This window comes from Eurytemora carolleeae, unplaced genomic scaffold (assembly GCF_000591075.1).
Source record: "Eurytemora carolleeae unplaced genomic scaffold, Eaff_2.0 scaffold60, whole genome shotgun sequence".
NCBI lineage: Eukaryota > Metazoa > Arthropoda > Copepoda > Calanoida > Temoridae > Eurytemora > Eurytemora carolleeae.
In genome coordinates this window covers 508,725-518,177 of record NW_019396087.1, presented here as the reverse complement: position 1 = coordinate 518,177, position 9,453 = coordinate 508,725, and positions in this window count along the sequence as shown.

Below are 9,453 nucleotides of genomic sequence, written 5' to 3'. Positions count from 1 at the left end.
TTGTATTCAGACCAATTTTTACTTAATTTTTAAGCTATGTAGTATATATGTGATAAATATCATAGAAAACCCCATATTTATAAACCTGAACACACTTAGATAAAATATGTTGTACATTGTCTGTAACCTAACTACGCTTGTCAATAACTACATAAAACCTGTATTGCCATTAACCTAACTATGTTTGTAAATAACTAAATAAAACTTGTAATAACGTTCATTAACTTAATCTGTACCATAGAACTCCAAATATACGTTAGTTGCAATAAAAAATCTGCTTGATTATGGTATTAAAGTTATTGTTCCTAGTTTAGCAAATGAGAAGGACCTCAGTCACAAACTGAAAGATAGATATAGACTAGGAATTACAGTGAGTTGTATCTTGTAAGACAGATACCTGAGAATACAGATAGAGTTGTTTCCGGATTGATATTGACTAAAGTATTATTGAGGAACCTAGAGTTCGAGATTGAGTTGTATCTTGTAAGACAGATACCTGAGAATACAGATAGAGTCCTATCCGGATAGATATTGACCAAAGTATTATTGAGGAACCTGGAGTTCGAGATTGAGTTGTATCTTGTAAGACATACACCTAAGGATACGAAAGATTATACCTGGATTGGTACTGATCTAAACGTATTTGTTGGAGTAGATTACATATTCAATTTGCTTTCGCATAAACAAAAAGTACATGTAAGATTGTTTTCATGCCGTTTTTCTATTCCACAATTTTATAGGTCCCACAGTATTTCTGTAGAGGGCGCAATGACGACAGATAGTGAAATAACTAGTATTTTGTCATTAGTTTTACTGAAGTTACTAAAGTTGGATTTTTCTTCTCAAATCGAACAGTAGACATGTTAACCTCACAGCTCAATTGAAGCGTTTAAATAATCCAGGCAACTAACGTGCATGGATTCAGCCTTTACTAGACTTTACATAGAAGTGTTTCTAAACAATTTTTCATGTTTTTAATTTCTAGATAGAATCTTCTTGCACATTTAAGTGTAAATGCATTAAGTAACAGAATGCTGCTCCATTTGTTATTCTCCAGAAGTTGATCTTCCCCATTGAATAAATCTGTTTTTGTGCTCAAATGCCTGGATTCTTTCCAAAATTTTATCGTCTTTTTTACTTGCAGATATAATGTTTCACTAAATTAGATTAAATGTGACTTTATTTGTAAAAATATTTTCAACAGCTATTCTTCCCATACAAATTTTTTTTCAATTATTTTAAATTCCAAGACAATAGGGTATGCCAAAAAAGGACATTTTTGGTTTAACCTATGATATTGGCTCATTTGATTCAACAGAATTTATACACGACATGGTACGTTGTGTTAAAAACAACAAATTGGTGTTACATTTGTAATACACAAGATTTCAGAGACAGGGCAATAAAGTGGGAAAATAATATAATATAATGTCCCTGTTCCAAGGACTACAACCTAGGAATAATCTAGAGGGGGATGCTAATATATCTATTTTGATATTTCAGAAGTTGCATTTACTATTTAAGCCTTGCATTCAATAATATTGAATCCTCTGAGGGGAAAGCGATCTCGTAAATAACAACGGAAACATCCTATTGCAAAACAACATATAATACTGCTCGGCTCGGACAATGTTCATGTGGGGCTCATAGAAGATTATCCCCCTCTCCCTCAGTCTCCAAAAGAGCAGAAATAGTCTTAAAAATTTAATTGAGATCGGTGTTACGTTCATGCAAATAATATCGGTTTAAATTATTCCAGAATGAGGCTGTTTTCAATCTTGTAAGCAGAATACACTTTAAATATAGCGATCTCACCCTTTAAGTTTATTTTGAGGAACTTGAGTTCAGCATAATCAACATACTTGGACTAGTTTACTTTATAATACAATGTTTACTTTAGTTTCATTAGTTTACACGTGTAAACAAAGGATAAACATAAATTATATACAGATAAAACAGCATCGAGATAAAAACTAAAAAAAACTATTTAAAAGTTCAGAGCTAGGCGGGTTAAGTAAGACTCTCCCTGAAAAAATGAGGGAAGTCACTCTCTGAAAATTCAAATGAATGTAAAATTTTTAGAAAAACTTTGAAAAAAAATCCGAAAATTATGAAGATTATGAAGATTATGAAGATTATTATCGATGTTAGGAGGGACAACATGACAACATTTATATCCCCTACCCCATATTAGTCAACAAATTATTTTGACATTTTAGATTTCCTTGGAATAAAAAAAAACATAAATGTAAAGGTGTTTACAAAGTTGTTTGATAAATTAAAGAATGCAAAAACTTCAACGTCAATCAAATGTTTCGAATTTTCTAGTAAACAAAGTGTACGCTGCAAATAAAGGGTTAAATGAAGCCAAATAACTGCATAAATATTTATAATAATTACATAATATAGGAATTCTTTCGATGGATTAAAAAGCAACCTAAGGCAGAACTATACACTTGGAAGAAATTCAGATTTTAATTGTCTAACCCCCTATCCTATATCGTCGCAACCTGTGGTGTAATTCTTTGAAATATCAAACTTTAGCTGAATACGTCAGGGGTCAATATAATTCCCAAAAAAGCTGATTTTCTCGATCCCAAAATAATTTTTTGCCCCCAATTTTGAAAAAAAATGCCCCCAATTTTTAAAAAAAATGCCCCCAGTTAAAATTTTTTTTTCAAATTCCACTAGCACATTTAGAGGGAAAGAGAACAAAAATGGGAGGGAAAAAGAGAACAAGAATGGAGACGGAGGGGGAAAGAATGGGGAAGAGAGGATAATAGCCAACACAGTTTTGCATAAGCTTTGTGCAAAGTCCAGAAATTTCATATTAAAATTGGCAAAGAATTCACAGCATTTTTATAGTAGCTATCTATTGCAGAATTATTTGTTTTTCTGCAACTTTTATTATTCTTAACTTCCCATAAATTCAAGAAACTATACTAATCCCTTTTTTCAACCACTTGAAAATATAGAACTGGTTCAGTTCAAGGAGACTGTTATAGACGGTCTGATTAACAAAAGTCAAGGATCAATGAAATATTCACATTTTTCTAACTCAAAATGTATTACTTTTAATCTGGGTTTCAATCTAAGTGACTAGCAGATAAAAACTGAAGAAACAACGAAGGAAATTGTGAGACTTGAACAGTTTGATCAAAATAAAGAATTTGATATCTTCATTATTTTATACCCAGACAAAGGTTATAAGAGCACCGTTGTAAGTTGGACATGCCAATCTCTATATGTTTTGAAATTTTTAACATTGTTTGAAATTTCTTCAAGAATGTTCATACTGTTCGTATCTAAATATTACAGGTTCATTAAACCACAATTATTAAGCTAAGTCATATTATATATTATTCTAGCTAAGGAACCCAGCTTTGCCAGAAAACTAAACTTACTTGGAATTTTTACAAATTTGAGGCTGCACATATCGGTCAAGGGATTCATGCGGACAAAAAGTTTCACAATTTGAATTAAATGAATTTAACAAAAAAAATTGTGTTTCATTAAAAAGTTTCTGAAACTTAGTGATATTTAAACTATATGCAGTTGAAAAGTTAATAGATGTATACTAACAAAGGAATTGAGTTTTTGCCACAAATCCCAATTTTATAATACCTATATCTCAACAACCAGATGATGCATACCTTTCATATTTCAAACTTACATTATTTAATCCACCAGAATTCATAATTTTGAAATATCTACGGTCTACGACATTTGGTTTTAAAGAAATTGGGTTTTAAAAATCCGAGTTTGTGGCAAAGACTCAATTCCTTTAAAGAAAATACCGTTGATTGTGTGCAGACAATAGGAGTATGTATACTGTACATACTGTACAACTGTACAACTGTACATACTGTACAAATGTACAACTGTACAACTGTACAACTATACAACTGTACAACTGGCTCTAAATTTCTTAACCCTATCCCGATTGGATCAAGAAATCTAGTTTTCTTTAAAAAATTTTTGTTTTTTTCCTTTGTGTTTTAAAGTCCACGGGCAACTCCGGGCACTTCAGCTAGTTTTGTTTAGGAACGGGTTTTTTTAAGGCACAAACTATTTTGTGAAAGAAAAGATACAAGAGCATTTAAATAATTTTGAAAATTGAAATTTTATTAGTTTTCAACTCAGTAATATTAAAGACTAGTTAGGAACCCAGCGCTGCCCAGGTTACTAATAGATGCTCTCGCCGTTTACCCGCACTTGAATGAATTTATCGGGAAAATCATTTTCGCTGTTACAATCGACTTATTCAACTTAGAATCTACAAACCAAGCTAAGAAAATACCCATTGGTCTCCTGAGTTCCCCAATCAATATTTGAGGCTAATCAGTCAAGGGGTTCCTGAGCTATGATCGGACAAACAACAGACAAGCAGAGATTACAACTTTATATACATAAAAGTCACTCTAAACTGGACAGAATTGAAGGTCGAATGTATTCAACATTATTGGTGCAACTTTATAACCTGAGGCCGAATATACAAAATTTGAGCGGCGGTTTAAATTTAAGCCGCGGCTTAAATATGGTTGGTTACACTTCAAATTATATCAAATGTTTCAAGATTTAAGCCGGCGCTTAATTTAAACCGGGTTTTGGCAGATTTAAACCACGGCTCAAATTCGTTAAATTCCATCTCAGGTAGCCTAAATTTCTGATTTTAGGTACAAGGAAGGAGCAAATCAAAGGAATTGAGCCATTGCCACAAACTCTGGTTTTCCACCTGATGATGTAAACCTTTGATATTTCAAACTTAGATTTTTTCATCTAACAGAATTCATAGTTTGAAATATCTAAGGTCTACGGCACTGGATTACAAGATATAGAGATTAGAAAATCATAGTTTGTGACAAAGATAATAGATTATAAATTCTAACATTTTTGATCCTCTCAATCGCTCCTAATTAAGAGAAGTTTATCATGTTTTAGCTACAGCAAATCTGAAAATCAAATTTCAAAATATAGAAAATAAAGTATGAATTAAATATCTCATTCACGTTTCCATTGAATTTTTTTTATCAAAACTAATATTTTTGAAAAAATTTATTCATAAAAAGTTTTTTTTTGCAATTCAATGGAAGAAACTCTAAAAGTATTATTTCTTTCTGCTAATAATTTACAATATTAAGTTTATGAATAATGTTCGATACGAATCCTCACGTTATAGATTATGAAAATATATCCTTTTATAATTTTTTTGATTTTCAGATATATTCATGTTCTAAAAATATATGTATCCACATATTTCATGTGTCTATGATCATAATAGATAAACAATTTCGAAATGCCTCTTTCAATATCTGAATAAATCGTTTTAACCTCATTGTTATTTTTATATACGTAAAATATTTTTTTTAAATTAAGGCAGCATACTTTTCCCAGTAATATTTAATTTTTTTTTGAAAATAAAGCTTTTTCAAGGTGTTATTTCAGGCTGCATTAGAGCCAATTTCGATGCTTCCTGAAAAATAACTGTTTGAGAATCCTAGTTTTAACCATTAAATTAATTGTTTAAAAATTATTATTAATACATTTCTTAGAGTTTCGTGTACTTTTTAAAAACTACTTTATTTAAATTCAAAGACTTCTGCATTTTTTTCAATAACGCTTTACGGATATATGTTTAATAAATTTATTCTTCTATTATATTTAATATGTATGTTATCTTGAATTATGTTGCAATATAATGACTGTTGTAATATATGCACTATATAGCTTTATATCAGGGGTTTCTTTGTGGTTATTTCATTAGATTCTAATATAATGATAACCTTATACAAATTTAATTTTAAAACTTGACAGAGAATTAGTTTTTATCGTGACTTTTTATTTAGAATAACATGATTTAAAAACAATTTTATTAGATTAAGACTTAATTAGCCCTATTAGGCCGAGGTGGGGATCTTTAAATCTTGCATTGGTGTTTCTTGTTAATTTAAGAGTTTAAACTTTTGAAAAGCTTTAAAGTTAAATTTATTAAAACTTTTCCATGCATTAAACTTTAAACTTGGAGTGCTGTGTTTCTCACAATTTTGTCAAAATATCAAAAATATACTTGGGAAAAAATATTTGGATTTAAATTTAAAACATGGAAAAGGATGTGGAAGGGGGGTTAAACGTTTCATGTTTTATATTTTGTCCTGCAATTTATTACAATTTGTATTTTATTTTTAATATTTTTTCATTGAAACATCCTTAAACTCTAAATAATGACAAAATTATAATATGCTTTAACAAATTTTATATTCAGTGATTTGAAAAAGGGTAATTTTTTCATTATTGACTATTGATCATACATGTAAAATTAGGCTCAAATATAATCTTTTTTTACAGTTTATTATTTTCTGAATTTTTATAAATTGGGGACAGGTAATACAGAAGAATTCTACAGTGATAATTGTTGTCATTAGTTCTCTTCTTCTTCATTTATTTCATCTATTTTATTTCTTTTTTCCCGCCCTAATTCTTTTAATCTAAAAAAAGGAAGAAATATAATCAAAGAGAATAGAATATATATTAGAGTGGAATTTACTTGAAAAAGGTGTAAAACGGCCATTTTTTTGTACTGTTTCCATACTGCAGGTGTACTTCATATATTTGCCCTATATAACCTTTTGGGTCCTGGAATATCATTTTATAGAAAAGTTTTCATAATTGACCAATGATCATTTCACATAGACTCTATGCCTTACACTTTACAAACGATAAATTTCTGTTATAACTATAAATCAAATGATGTTTTTTATTCACCTAATTCATTTTATGAAGTTTATTTAACTGCTTTAAAAATTCGAAATTGAAATGTATGAAATGTATTAATGTACTCTACTGCATATAATTTGTGAACATTTACATAATTAGTACACTTTGAACTCCCTTTCATACCGAAGGATTGCCTGAATTCCACTCTTATATATATTTTATTCTCTTTGAATATAATCTATGAAGACAACCTATGATTTTCTTATTTTTTACTCAGAAAAGAGAAAAGGATGATACAACAAGTTGTCAACTAGTTGTCCTAAACCCAACTTCAAAACTCCTCTTTAACACGACCAATTGGGTGAAATCTGGGTGCATACACTCGATTTAAACTTTTTGAATCCCAGATTTAAACTCGACTTTTTGAATCCCAGTTTTTACCAGTTTTTGCAAACTTGGTGTTCAAATCTCCACTTCAAAACTCCCCTTTAACTCGACTTGAACTCCACTGTTGAATTCCACTTATCAACAAATAAGAAATGAAAACTTTAGGGGAAAAGTTATTCCCCCCCCCCCCCTCCTCATGCTCTTTATATTTTAATTAAGAACTGTATTCAATTACATTTTCCCCTAGACTGATTTCAACAAGACCCTAATTAAGAAATTCTTGTTTTCTCATATTAAGGATTTAGACCAACATTCATACAAATCTAAATATACCATTTTTCATTTAAATTCATTATTTACTAGTTTAAAAAAATTAGATACTTAACCCCTTTTCCTAAATATTAATTATTATTAATTTTAAATATTTTTCTTCTTTCATCATATAAATAATAATTTCGTGGATTTTTCTATTATTTTATAGAATGGATTTCCAAATTTGTTCTTGTCAACCTTTTTCCAGGAATAATGGGGTCATGGAGACCCACAAACTCAAATTGTCTTATCCCTCTTTTTCCAACCTCGTGGAGTACAGTAAAACGTTGTTATTTAAAACTTAGAGTCTACGTCAATGTTTTGTAAAGATATAGGGGTTCGAAAATGAGAGTTTGTGGCGAAGACTATATTCCTTAAAATGCATAGATTCTGTTATTCACGGTTTTACCTTTTTAAAGCATTAATTTTTAAATTGCTGTACAATACAAGATAGATAGATAGAAAGTCAGAAATAAAACGCTTTATTAAACAAATTTAACTTATGATTTTTTAAAGGTTTCACTATTAAGATTTCGCCAATCGAACAAAGCCTTTTGTAGGAATTTCTTTAAAAAATACTTTTATTATATTTTATTTTATTTTGAACAATTTAGTTTTGAATGGTTTAAGAAACACATTATTCCGGAAGTTTTAGATGTAAGGATTCTTTTTCAAACTAAGACACTACTTGATGGTGTTTCTGTTCGAGTAATATTAGAATTTAAACCATAATTAAAAAAATAGTCTACAAGACGCTTCACGCCCATTTTCGTTTTCAACATTCAATTGCTATTCTTTTATCGATTTTTTCGAAGGTTTTTAAAAATCAAAAGTTTTTTAATCCTAAATATTCCATGTATTTATAAATGTATATAGTAGACACTCCCCTACACCCCCACCCCCCTACCCCTGACCACGGTTTAAAGCCATTTATGGACCACTGTGCCCCCTCTCAAGGGGCCAATCCATTTAAACAAATCCCCCAACTATCAAGATATATTTGGTTGTAATGAGATACAGAATTTGCATTGAAAGTTTGAAATGCATATATGCAAATTTGTCAACAACTCTATTGCAAATAATTGATATTTAGAGTTTTGAAAATGTTTTCTTTCTCAGACAGATATAGAGTTTTTCTTCACTTTCAAAATCCCTTGATGGTTCTAGAAAGATCTAGAAGAAATTGCAGTGCTTGGAATTGTTTTATTTAATCATTTATTTATAAAGAGAAAGAAGAAACAATATAGATATTATATATTATCAAGGTTTTAGGCGTTTTTCCTCTTCTTTTATATTTCCATATATGTTATTAAAAAAGATACATTTATTTGCAATTAAGATGTACTCTGCAATTGTTAGGTGAATATGAATTAGGCAATTAGGAAGCAAAATTTATAAAAGAAAAAAATTAAAAAATTTAATCTCATTCATTAATTAGCGGTTCAAAAAATCAGAGATTTTAAAGAAAGGTTGATTTTTAAATTTCCTAAAAAACATGTTATACAATACGAGTAATATGCGCCTGGAACTGTTAAATACAATCTATTTTATCTTTTTTGTATTTATTGAACTGTTTACATAAGGCTAAAAACTCGTTTTTTGATTTTTTTTTTACAAAACGGAGTGTTTGCTTAAAATTTGCTTAATGTTTTAGGAATTTTTACGGAGTTAATGTTTCTGAACTCTGTGTTTCAAGGAATTTTGATACCCATCTTTATTTATTTATTATAATTATTTGTATCAAACAAAATTTTAAAACTAGAGAAAACCCACAGTTAGATGTAATAGCTTTTTGTTTTTAAAACTAAACAAATTTAGTTAATTTGTTTTGGTTTGGCTAGTTTAATAAAAATTGCTGTAGGCCAAGCGCTGTGGATAGGACAGCTTGGGGGCGGTGTCACATATTTATCATGCCAGAAGAAAGCAAATCGACTGAATTTGTATTTTATCCAAGTTAAAAATGGTGTTCCTAATTTTTCTCATTATCTGTTATCACACTAAACACTAAATCTTTGATTTAATGTCAAATTATGACCAGGT